Below are 10,249 nucleotides of genomic sequence, written 5' to 3' on the forward strand. Positions count from 1 at the left end.
TCTCCTGGGTGAACCCATACAGATGCTAAAGGGGGCCAAATTAGTAGAACATGAATGTAATTTCCAGGAGACAGAATTGCAAATAGTCGCATCCAGTCCAGAGTCACAACCTGGTACATTATGCAAACATCACACAGGAATAATTTATCTTTTTCTTAGGTTGCCATTATTCTAATAATGCCCAGAAGGAAGCCAGCCTCCCTAATTAAGTCAAAATGTATTTTGCGGCCGACCACAATCCTTTGTTGAGTCAGAGGGCGAATCCAGCGGTGTCATTTCTTGATGTTATTGTGTGGCTTGGGAGAAAACACAGGTGTGACAAAGAGGCAGAGTCTAACATCAGGGGAGAGAAGAACAGCACATCTGTTGTGGGTCACAGTGCTGTCAAGCAGACAGACCATATGGGCTGCTTCCGCTCGGTGCCATCCATATCTCAGCACCACTAATCTGACAGGAATGACACCTCCGGAGAGGCTGTGAGCTATGTTTTAATGAACATTGTACGTTATTAAACTCATTATGTCTAGACTCTCCTTGCCACTAAGTCTCCCGCAGCCTGCTCCTCCGTTGTTTGTCTCGCTCGCCTTGCATGCATATGAGTGAGCATGCGCGTGTGTTTTTAACCTTAAGATAACAACATGTTCTGTTGTTACATCGGCTTCGTGCAGATTGCACAATGTCGGGGCATAGCCTAGCCTGGTTCTCTTGCACCTTTAGGCACCAAATGCAAATGTTGGCATTTCCCAAACAAGGCGCCGAACAGACGCGTTGCTAAGCACATTAGTATGCATAAGTAGTTGCACGCAAATGCTCATTTTATATCCTGTACACATGTCATGTCAACCCTGACTGCTTTATTATTGCATAAAGCATTAGATCAGTGTGATTAGCCCCCTGAGATGTATATATACATTAGATGATCCAAGGGAGAAATAATTACCCCTGTGGATTGGTCGATTTTAGCTCCGTTTGCTGGCATGTATGGATTTTCAAGTGGAACCTTCCTTGTTGTAATTATCTTTGCAAATTAAAAGACATTAGCAGGCATCGTGGTAGTTGTGCAGGGGCATATAACTTCATTAGCCCAAAAGAGGGAATCAGCACTACCAAATGTGTAATTTGCAGTGATGGATGTTTCAGGAGTCATTTCAGTCGGACCCCACATCTCGCCTGGACGTGTGCTGCCTCGCAAAATCCGGAAACAGACAGCACTCTGTCTATGAACTGAAGAGAGAGAGAGAGAGATATGACATGGCACAAGACGGGAGAACAAACAGGGAAAATGAGGAATAAAGAAGGAATCCATGGTACGGCTTGGATGGGTCCTCTTGTCAGTGGATTGTGTTGATTTACTCGGTTCTATAAAGTCCGGGCATTCTGGCCATAAAATGAAGCTCTTACCCTGATTGTTTACATAAATCTGGATAAGGCTCGGGACATTTCACACTGGGTGAAAATGAAACCCAGCCACGGCAACTAACTCAAGTTCAAACTGCAAAAATCACTCAGGTTGACTTTCTATTTTTGAAGTTTCGTATTAATTAATGCGTTGATTTGAAAGATAACACCAATTTCGTCATATTTCACACATCAAACGGGGCTGTGTTTTGGATAGCTGAAAGAAATCTCCCTTAGGATTTTTTTTCCTACCATATAGACTTTTTTTTAAACACACAGACAGAAATATTCCTTTTTTCGTACTCCTTTTTATCATTAGAAAAAATAGACCGAACTGGTATTAAGTCATAGGTCTAAATGAGCTTTAATAATGGCCACCATCATTTAATTCTTCGTTGTTCATACCTTTCCGCCTGCTTTTGCCTCTTTGTCGACACACCTGAGTAAGACTGTAGCAGCTCCTGGCGTTTCAAGCGGCTCCTCGGTGCTGTTGGGACCGCGAGCTCTGATCGCTTCCTCTCAGACCTGCGGTTGGGTAATCAAAAAGAATCCTTGAAATTCCTGAACCGATCACACAAACGCTCCTGGTACGCAGCTAAAAATACAGATTTCACTGTCCTTTTGTTACGGCGTTCTCTTGTTGGAGTTTCAGAACAAATTTCACTTGTGTATCATCAAAAGACTTTACACTATACTACATTATTTAATAGACATTATAAAGGTTAATTTGCTGGGACCATTTTTTTGCATTGGCATTACTACCTATAGAGACGAAAAAGCCCATTTGGTAGCATATTATAGCATCCCTACTCTACTACTATGTTTGATATTGTGTGATTTATTCATTATCTGATTTGTTTGCTTTATCTAGAAGCAGAGAGGGTTAAGCTGTCTGTTGCCTTCGGCTCTATAACCAGGAAAGTGCTTGAAAGTTAAAGGCAGACATATGTAAGGTAGCCCAGCAGAAAGCCTTCTATTTTAAGCTTTGAGTTGTTCGGGCTTCAAGTGGCGCATTTGTTAGTTGTGCTTTTGTTATTGCTGAAAGCCTGTGTGAGCTTTGCTGACTGCCCATTTGATATAGCTGATACAAGTCAGAAACAATTGCAGTGCAGCGTGTCGCTGGGCATAAAGATATTGATCAACAGCCGAGATGAAGGTGCTTTAAACCTGGACATTCATTGTGATACTGGAGTTTTGCAGAGGCTTTAAATGTGATTTATTACCAGCAGCAGAAAAGCTCTTTAATGACCTTAAAGATTTGATTCCTGGGGTCATTTAGATCCACCTCCACCTTCCCTTTAAGGTCACAGCTTCCAACGCTATTTTCTCATTTGCATTTTAGTATTATCACAATTTAAATTAAAAGGAATTGCATGCAGTAACATCAATGCACGTCAATTTAAAGGTCTGGAACAGGTTTCAGATTATGTAAACGCGTTACCCACTCCTACGCTTGAACGGCAATTGTTGGGGTTCTGCTTATAGGATTGTCTATCTCAGTTCTGTGGCATCAATTATGTCCTAAAAGTCAGTGGTTCACAACCTTTTTGGCCTTAAAGTCAAACTGAAGTTTTATTTATTTCTTTGTAGTGAGCAAGCCGTTCTTACTTCCAACATGTCAAGTATTGCCACTTGATCAGTGCCCCTCAGCGCCTGATACCGACACACCGAGGCATCCTTTAGCTTCTATACGGGGCGCACCGAACTTTCAGCTAACTCCAATGTAAACCCATCCATGTCATTATTAGACACATAGCAACTGATGTAGTTTGAATAGCAAGAAATTCCGGGTGGGAGGGAAGGTTGGACGGGTCAAACAAACGCGAGATTTTCACTCAGGAGACTGCTGTTCGTGTCCCGTGTGAAACCGAGTCAACGTTGACTTATTTTACTGTAGTTTTGTGACGTAACTTCCAAACATTACCAACGGAAGTTATGTAACAAATGTAGTTCTTTTACGGAGCAAAAGTACTTATTTTAACCCAAACCACAATCTTTTGTGGAAGTTTATTTTTGAAAAGAGACTGTATGCATGTAAGGAGCGAAAAACTGTACCTTTCCTGTGAAGTTTATTTTGAAAAGATGCTATGCATGTAACGAGCAGAAATTTGACACGCCGTCCCTGACACGTCCAAAACTGACGCTAGAGGGGTACCTAAAGCGTCATAGATTGGGCCACTGACCAAGCTGCAGTTTGACGAGTTGGGAGTGAGAACTTGTTGCAGTGACAGCTCCTCCTACATTACTGTTCGCCAATGATTTTGACTGACAATGTTGGTTTGATTGGTTGCCTGTGTGGTCAGGCACAAGAAATTGTTCAGGCAGGCAAATTGTTGGCCTGGAGTGGCTGACATTGTTAGTTGTTGCTTAGTCCAATGTGTGATTTATTCAAGCATTCTCTACAGTACTAGTACTTACATTACTCTATGTTTTGATTCAAATTAAAAGGTAACAAACCTTGTGTGCTGCGGGTACAGCCACATGAAAGAGATATGATAGCTAGACTCCTTTACAGTGGCGCTCAGCAGGTGTCGAAAAACACAAAAAGGAAAAGTGGTAAAATTAGGCTAACTAGCTTCGATTCGGAATGTGGAAGTTGAATGTTGGGCGGCTGTGGCTCAGGAGCTAGTGCTAAACGCCATCCATTTACCATTTGGGGGGGACGTACAGCTTAAACGCTAAGTGGATGTGAAAAACAAAACACCTCATTATTGTTGAAAGCATGTACGATTATAATGTGCTCCATGGCTGTTTCAGACAAAACATACAAGAGTTTGCAGACGGTAGCGCACAGAATGAAAAGAAAAGGCTGCTAATAGGGATGCCACGGATGTAAATAATTCCTATATCATGCAGTAAAAAAACATAGTTCTGGACTGGGAGAAAAACATTGGCAGTGAACATAATCCGTGCTGCGAAACCATTTAGTGGTGTATTTTCTTTTCTTTGATTTATCTGAATAATTTTTTGTGAGCCTGAAGAGGGAAAATATCCAGTAATTCAAAAGTAAAGAGCAAACAAAAGAGGAAAGTCTGAAAAAGTAAACACAATTTTGTATGGCAGAATTTTGTGTTTTCTACTTTAATCTTCTGTACTTGTGGGGGTCCTGACCTCCAGGTTGAGAACCATTGCTCTAAATCACGAGGCATTCTTTCATTTATTTTGCCTTTTCCAGCATGCACTGAGCAATAATAATAACAATCATAATCATATTTGGTTGACGGTACCAGCTCTTCTCTGCTATTCTAACACGTTATTGACATCATAAGAAGACACGCTGATATAAATATTGTTCCTTGAAGAAGAAAAAAAAAAAAGCGAGAGAGAGCTAGAGCAATAAACAGACAGAGACTGAGCTGCAGAAGGTGAAGGGGCTGTTTCTTTAGATGGACAAAGAAGGAGAGGAAGTGTGCGGCGGTAAGGGAGCAAAATGCTTCATAGCCTCAAGGGTGTGCGCGGCTGAAAGAGACAGCCTAATGGAGGGTCCCTGTGAGGAGTGTTGACAGTCTATTTGCTTCAACCCAGTCAGCAGCTCTCCATACAAGCCCTGAAAGCAGGTGCACTGTAAAAGCCGAACAAGGGGGGATGTTGTACTTGCAAACAAATATCTCCTAATTAAAGGCAAGCATACACATTTAATGAGACTGAAGTGGTCTCATCTTCACCTCCCGTATGGGTGTCTGCATAATGTCCGTGCTGCACTAATTATTGGCGGCAGCGCAGCAGGAGAGAAACACAGAGACAATGAGAGGGCGAGTAAATCTCTGCAGTATTAGAAAGCCAGCATTTGGTCCCCGCTTTTATACTCAAGGGTGGCGAGGCTTCATAAACAGCCACAGTTTATGTTTATTCCCCAGGGGCAAAGCTGTGAGTATGTATCCGAGCTTTGACATAAGCCATTATTGTTTGAAGTATTTAGAATGTGGGTCACATACCGGGGCAGTAACCTTGGAATTTGGGGAGAAAATAAAGGCCTCTTTGATGCCGAAATTCACAACATCGCCACTGCATAAACAGAGGATTCATCTCTTAGACATCCATAATGCATGAAAATGAAGAAAAAGTGGAAATTTAAAAATAGATTTGCTGTAAGATGTTATTTGAAAGTGGCAAAATTAATGTCCCTCTCCGTATAAAATAAACATCAGAGATACGCTTGGTGAAATCTTCATAAGTGTATAAAAGTTTAGCGGCCACATGCTGCCTGACAGGTACAACGGGCTCGGCTAACCGATGAGAAATAATGCAACATATTTTGGCAGCCGCTTCCATGGAACCCAAAATCATTTTGTCCTCCCAAGGCAGACCTGCCTCGGGAGTAAGTGTGCACAGCAAGATAGCGACTGCAGTTCCTTTAAGGACCCCGTAGCTATATTTTTAAGAAGAGCTTTCTATTTTAAGCAAACCACCACTGAGCTAGGATGCATGCTAGTCAGTGCTGGATGTCAGAAAATACCCAGCTAGAGCTATACACTGAGTGAGCTCTGCCAATACACTTTCACTATTTTCCTCCCCACTTTTTGCTGCTGAAAAGAAAATATTTTTAAGAAAGCAATGGGGAGAGTGAAAGAAAGTAGAAAAAAAACCCTCTCCAGATTGTGGCAAACAGATATGAAGGAGAATTTACCTGAAATTCAAAGAGAGCCAGGCAGTAATTTCTCTCCTGGAAGCTATGTGAGACCTTGTGAGCTCTCTGAAGGATTCCATCTCTAATTGTTGGTGCATTTATTAAAATGATTCCAACCTTTAGAACGTGATCTTTACCATGGCCTCGGAAATTAGCTGTTCCTGATTGGCAGGCAGTTGTGTTGTCATCGTTCTGCAGGTAATCATGGCAACGGCATTCCAGCATTGTGCTACATTACCAGGTAATTTTCATTAACAATAGGTTGCGTTGCTTCAAACTAACTTTTTGAAAATGGAGTTTGCATTGACAGAAATGATTCTTTTTTAGTTCTGGTGCATTTTGTGTTCAAAATGTTTTGGTACAAACAAACCAAGAAGCCACACGGACCGACAGGTAATACATTCATGACAGCTTTGATGACTGTCATCCTGCAACAACAACACGACATGGTGGAAAATCATAACCTGACCCACCAAATGGTTTGTCACACAGAACCATCTGAGAAGCCGTCAATGGAAACTTTTTGAAAAAGGGCAGGCACTTTAAAAAAAAAAATACTTGACAATCACTAGGTCATTGGATGAACCATCTGTCAATCAAACTCTTGCCGAAGCCCCACGGGAGAAGGTCGAAAACATCTTTTCCATCGAGAAAAGCTGTGGCTTTCTTTGCTCTTCTTTCAATGGAGAAATACACTCCAGCTCTGATATAACCGGAGACAGTTCAGAAAGGAGACGGTGCACTGAGAATTTCAGTTTCCAGTATCTGGGACACATGGGTTTCACATGTCCTGAGTCTATTACCTCCAATGGGAGACGTGAACATGAACACAGATTATGACTGATTCTTTTGCCCCGTAGTCACCAAAGTAAATATTGGACCCATTTTTCACGAGCCACATATTTTCTGAACATAAAAATCACAAATCAGGAGAAAATTAACTTTGTTCGAGACCTTTCTCTCCAGCCCCCAGGAAGTGCGCCCAGCTTTGATGCAAATTTTTATAGTGGCCAAATGGCGGTACTACAACTTCCGTGTCACATGATGCCATTGGGCCGAAAAATACTTTTTCCCACAATTCTCGCGATTCTTGCGTGGTCTTGTGACATCGCAAAAATCCAGTTGCCGTGCAAAGTAAGGAAAATCATATTTTGGTAGAAAGTCATGCTGAACTTTTATTGCTTCTTTTGTGTTTATTGTGAGTAAATAACTGATTGACAAACAGGAAGAGTAACAGGATGAACAAGAGACATCTCGTACAATAACATTACAGGGAGAATAGCAACAGTTCCTATAAATTAAAAGACAAATTATGTCCATGCCCTTTAGAATGAGGCATAGAAGCGTTTTCTGATGTGACGCCACCATTGCCAGGACGACATCATTTGTCTCTGTCTTCTAAAAACTTTCACAGCAGCCTTAACAAACTGAAGCAAACAGGCTAATGCTCGGAGTTAGTTTAAACTGCACCAACAGCTTACTGTAGGTGTGAAAGCATTCTATAGCTTGTCTGTGATAATTGGCCGTGGTTGTATATGCGAGAAAGAAATACTAACTGGCATCGCTCCGCTTTACATCTCAGCCACTGTCGCTTATCATCACAGTTTCTTTTGTTTTTTTTGGGAGTAAAACAAGAGACCAACGGACATGAAGAAAACATGTAAATAAGAATACGAATAAAAACAGTAGTCATGCCAATCTTGTTATCTCTCGAGGGGGGTCACAGGATAAATCTTAGAGATGATTAACAAGACAGGAGATTTCAAAAAGGATTTCTGCTGCACGAATTGTTTCATCTTTCAGACTTTTCTCTAATCAGTTGTTCTAATGAGATTCTGGATAGTTTTAAAAGCTATTAAGATGAGACTATCAGGAAAAGGGAACACCACTCTTTGGGGTGAATCAGAATCAGAAATACTTTATTGATCTCCGGAGGAAAATCAAAGACATATAAGATATAAGCATACATATAGGTGGATGTATGCTGGTACTGTTCTGCTAATTCAACGAAGATCTGATCCTGGATTCATCACAAGCAAAGAAACATTAAAATGACCATTTTTAGCACGCAGTTTGGTGTGATCTTCTCTCATAAAGTAACAAGAGAGCCGGAGACAGAGATAGAACAGTGTGTAAGGGAGGTAAGCCAGCTTCAGTTTTCACAGCCGGCTTGGGCAAACACAGCCAACCAGTCTGCCCTCTGCCAGCCTTTTGTACTCTTTTTAACTATCACCATTTATGGCACCAACTGAGAAGGCAATGTTTTGGCCACCCTTTAAAAATTCATCCCATTAAAGGATATTGAATGCCTTTTTAAATTCTAATCAGAAAACTAATCCGTTGTATTAAGCCCCAGTTGGGTTTTTAAGGTTCCTCATTTCAGATCATTAACTTCTCAACCCATGTTCCTCCATTTTTTTTTATTGATGGCTCTGGTCACACTCTACACTGCTGAGATCTATCCTATCCACATATGATAAGATTATCCAAATTAGGAAACCATCTGGTGCTCAGTGCTGTGCTGTTGATAGTTATTTTAAAACCATTCAAGAATACAAATGGGGGGGAAGAAAAAAAAAGAAAGAAAATGCAATTTGCATCCTACTTGGGTAAAAATATCATTAGCTGAATAATATGAAAAGATTGAATGTTTTCTACCTAAAGTCTGCCCGATGCATTATGTGTTTGACATTAAAGTGGTGCTCGGGGAGCCCAAACCCAATCAATTTCAGCAAGGCAGTTAGAGAGAAGCCAATTGCTTAAGTGTTCAGATTTTCTGATTGGAGTCCCAGGTGACCCGCGCTGTCAGTAATGAGATATAATATGTGCAGCCCTGGGAGACTTCTATTCACATAATGCCTGGGGAGACAAGAGTTGCAATGGCATTTGAAATCTAATTGGAAAGACTTTGGTAGTGAATAAAGGGGGACACTAGGCACTCTTGCCATGTGTGTGACACAGTGAAGCATAACAAAACTATTTAAAACAGTCCCTACATTCCTTGTTTCAGATCTAAGTTGTCATCGCTGGAGTAAAATAAAAGCTGCTGTTTAAACAGGAGTTGGTATTCATATATTTTATTAGAGTAGTTAGAGGGATTTTACTTTAGTCTCATGCGTCAGGATTGATTTGATTCATCATTTACAGCAGGAGTTAATTAGGGTTAGGGAGCACAATTTCTACCGTTTTTGTGGGAGAATAAGTTATGAGAACGTAAACCAATCAGCAGTGATCTCTGACAGCCTTTCACATATCTACACTGTAACCTTTGATCAGCCTGGTTGCCATACAACAAAACTGCATTGTCAGTTACGTTTCTAGATAAATGTATTTTCTCCTAGATTATATTTTTGACAAATCACAAATACGTTCCGGTGGTCGGGGTGGATGGATGGGTTTTAATTCACTTCCGTAACTTAAATATCATAACAAGCATACTTATTTTTAGCCAAATAATGATGTATTTATTAAACCTAACCAAGTTGTTTTGTTGCGTTTTTTTTTTTTGGTTTTGTTTAAATTTTCAGCGTTAATTATGTGTTTAAAATTGCGACCGTAATTAGGGAGAAAATACTTTTTCCCTTGGAAACGTAATTGAGAATGCAGTTTAGTTTTATGGGAACATAATTTTCTTAGGAGACTGTGTTGCACTGATTAACATGAAGTTATTACCTGCTTTTCTTCTCGTCTGCATGTGCTGTTAAAGCTGAAGTAAGCGAGATTGGAGCAAATACGATTAAGAAAAGCTATTTTTATAAAACGGTCGCTATACCGTGACAGTAGTACATGAAACAGGTAACCTGATAAAAAGAGGCTAGATTTTCTAAAGCCTGAAAAACAGAGCCATGATGAGGTGCAGAAGTCTAGTTATCTCTCAGAACACCTGATTTACAAAATGCTGAAAGGTCATTATGGAATTGTTGCCTCTAACAACTTGTGTGTAGGGGTTAAATTAGGATTTGTGAGGAGGGGGGGCCAGTGAGTTGACTATGGGTGGAGTGGTTTCCACACACTAACCCTAATGCGCATACTGTTTACAGTTTTTATAGGGACTACTCCTTCAGTAGAAAGTAGTTCCAATGAAAACTGACTAGACATTATGTGGATGTGGATTGTCCAAAGTAACACTGTTTCTGGAAAGAGACGTTGCTGTTGAATTTTCAAAATGTCATTTTATAAAAAAAAATAAAAAAAAGCTCTACCACAAACTAAATTCTATTCACC

At 40.5% G+C, this 10,249-nt stretch overlaps 1 long non-coding RNA gene across 1 annotated transcript; it reads right to left on the reverse strand.

Annotated features, from left to right (window-relative positions):
* Positions 1 to 141: 141 nt before the first annotated feature.
* On the reverse strand, positions 142 to 6,240 carry LOC119494056. Its single transcript, XR_005208088.1, has 3 exons — positions 6,026 to 6,240; positions 1,804 to 1,923; positions 142 to 1,224 (listed from the first exon to the last, which is right to left on the reverse strand). It is a non-coding gene; the product is annotated as an uncharacterized LOC119494056 (long non-coding RNA).
* Between the last annotated feature and the right edge of the window lie 4,009 nt (positions 6,241 to 10,249).

This window comes from Sebastes umbrosus, chromosome 1 (assembly GCF_015220745.1).
Source record: "Sebastes umbrosus isolate fSebUmb1 chromosome 1, fSebUmb1.pri, whole genome shotgun sequence".
NCBI classification, from domain to species: domain Eukaryota; kingdom Metazoa; phylum Chordata; class Actinopteri; order Perciformes; family Sebastidae; genus Sebastes; species Sebastes umbrosus.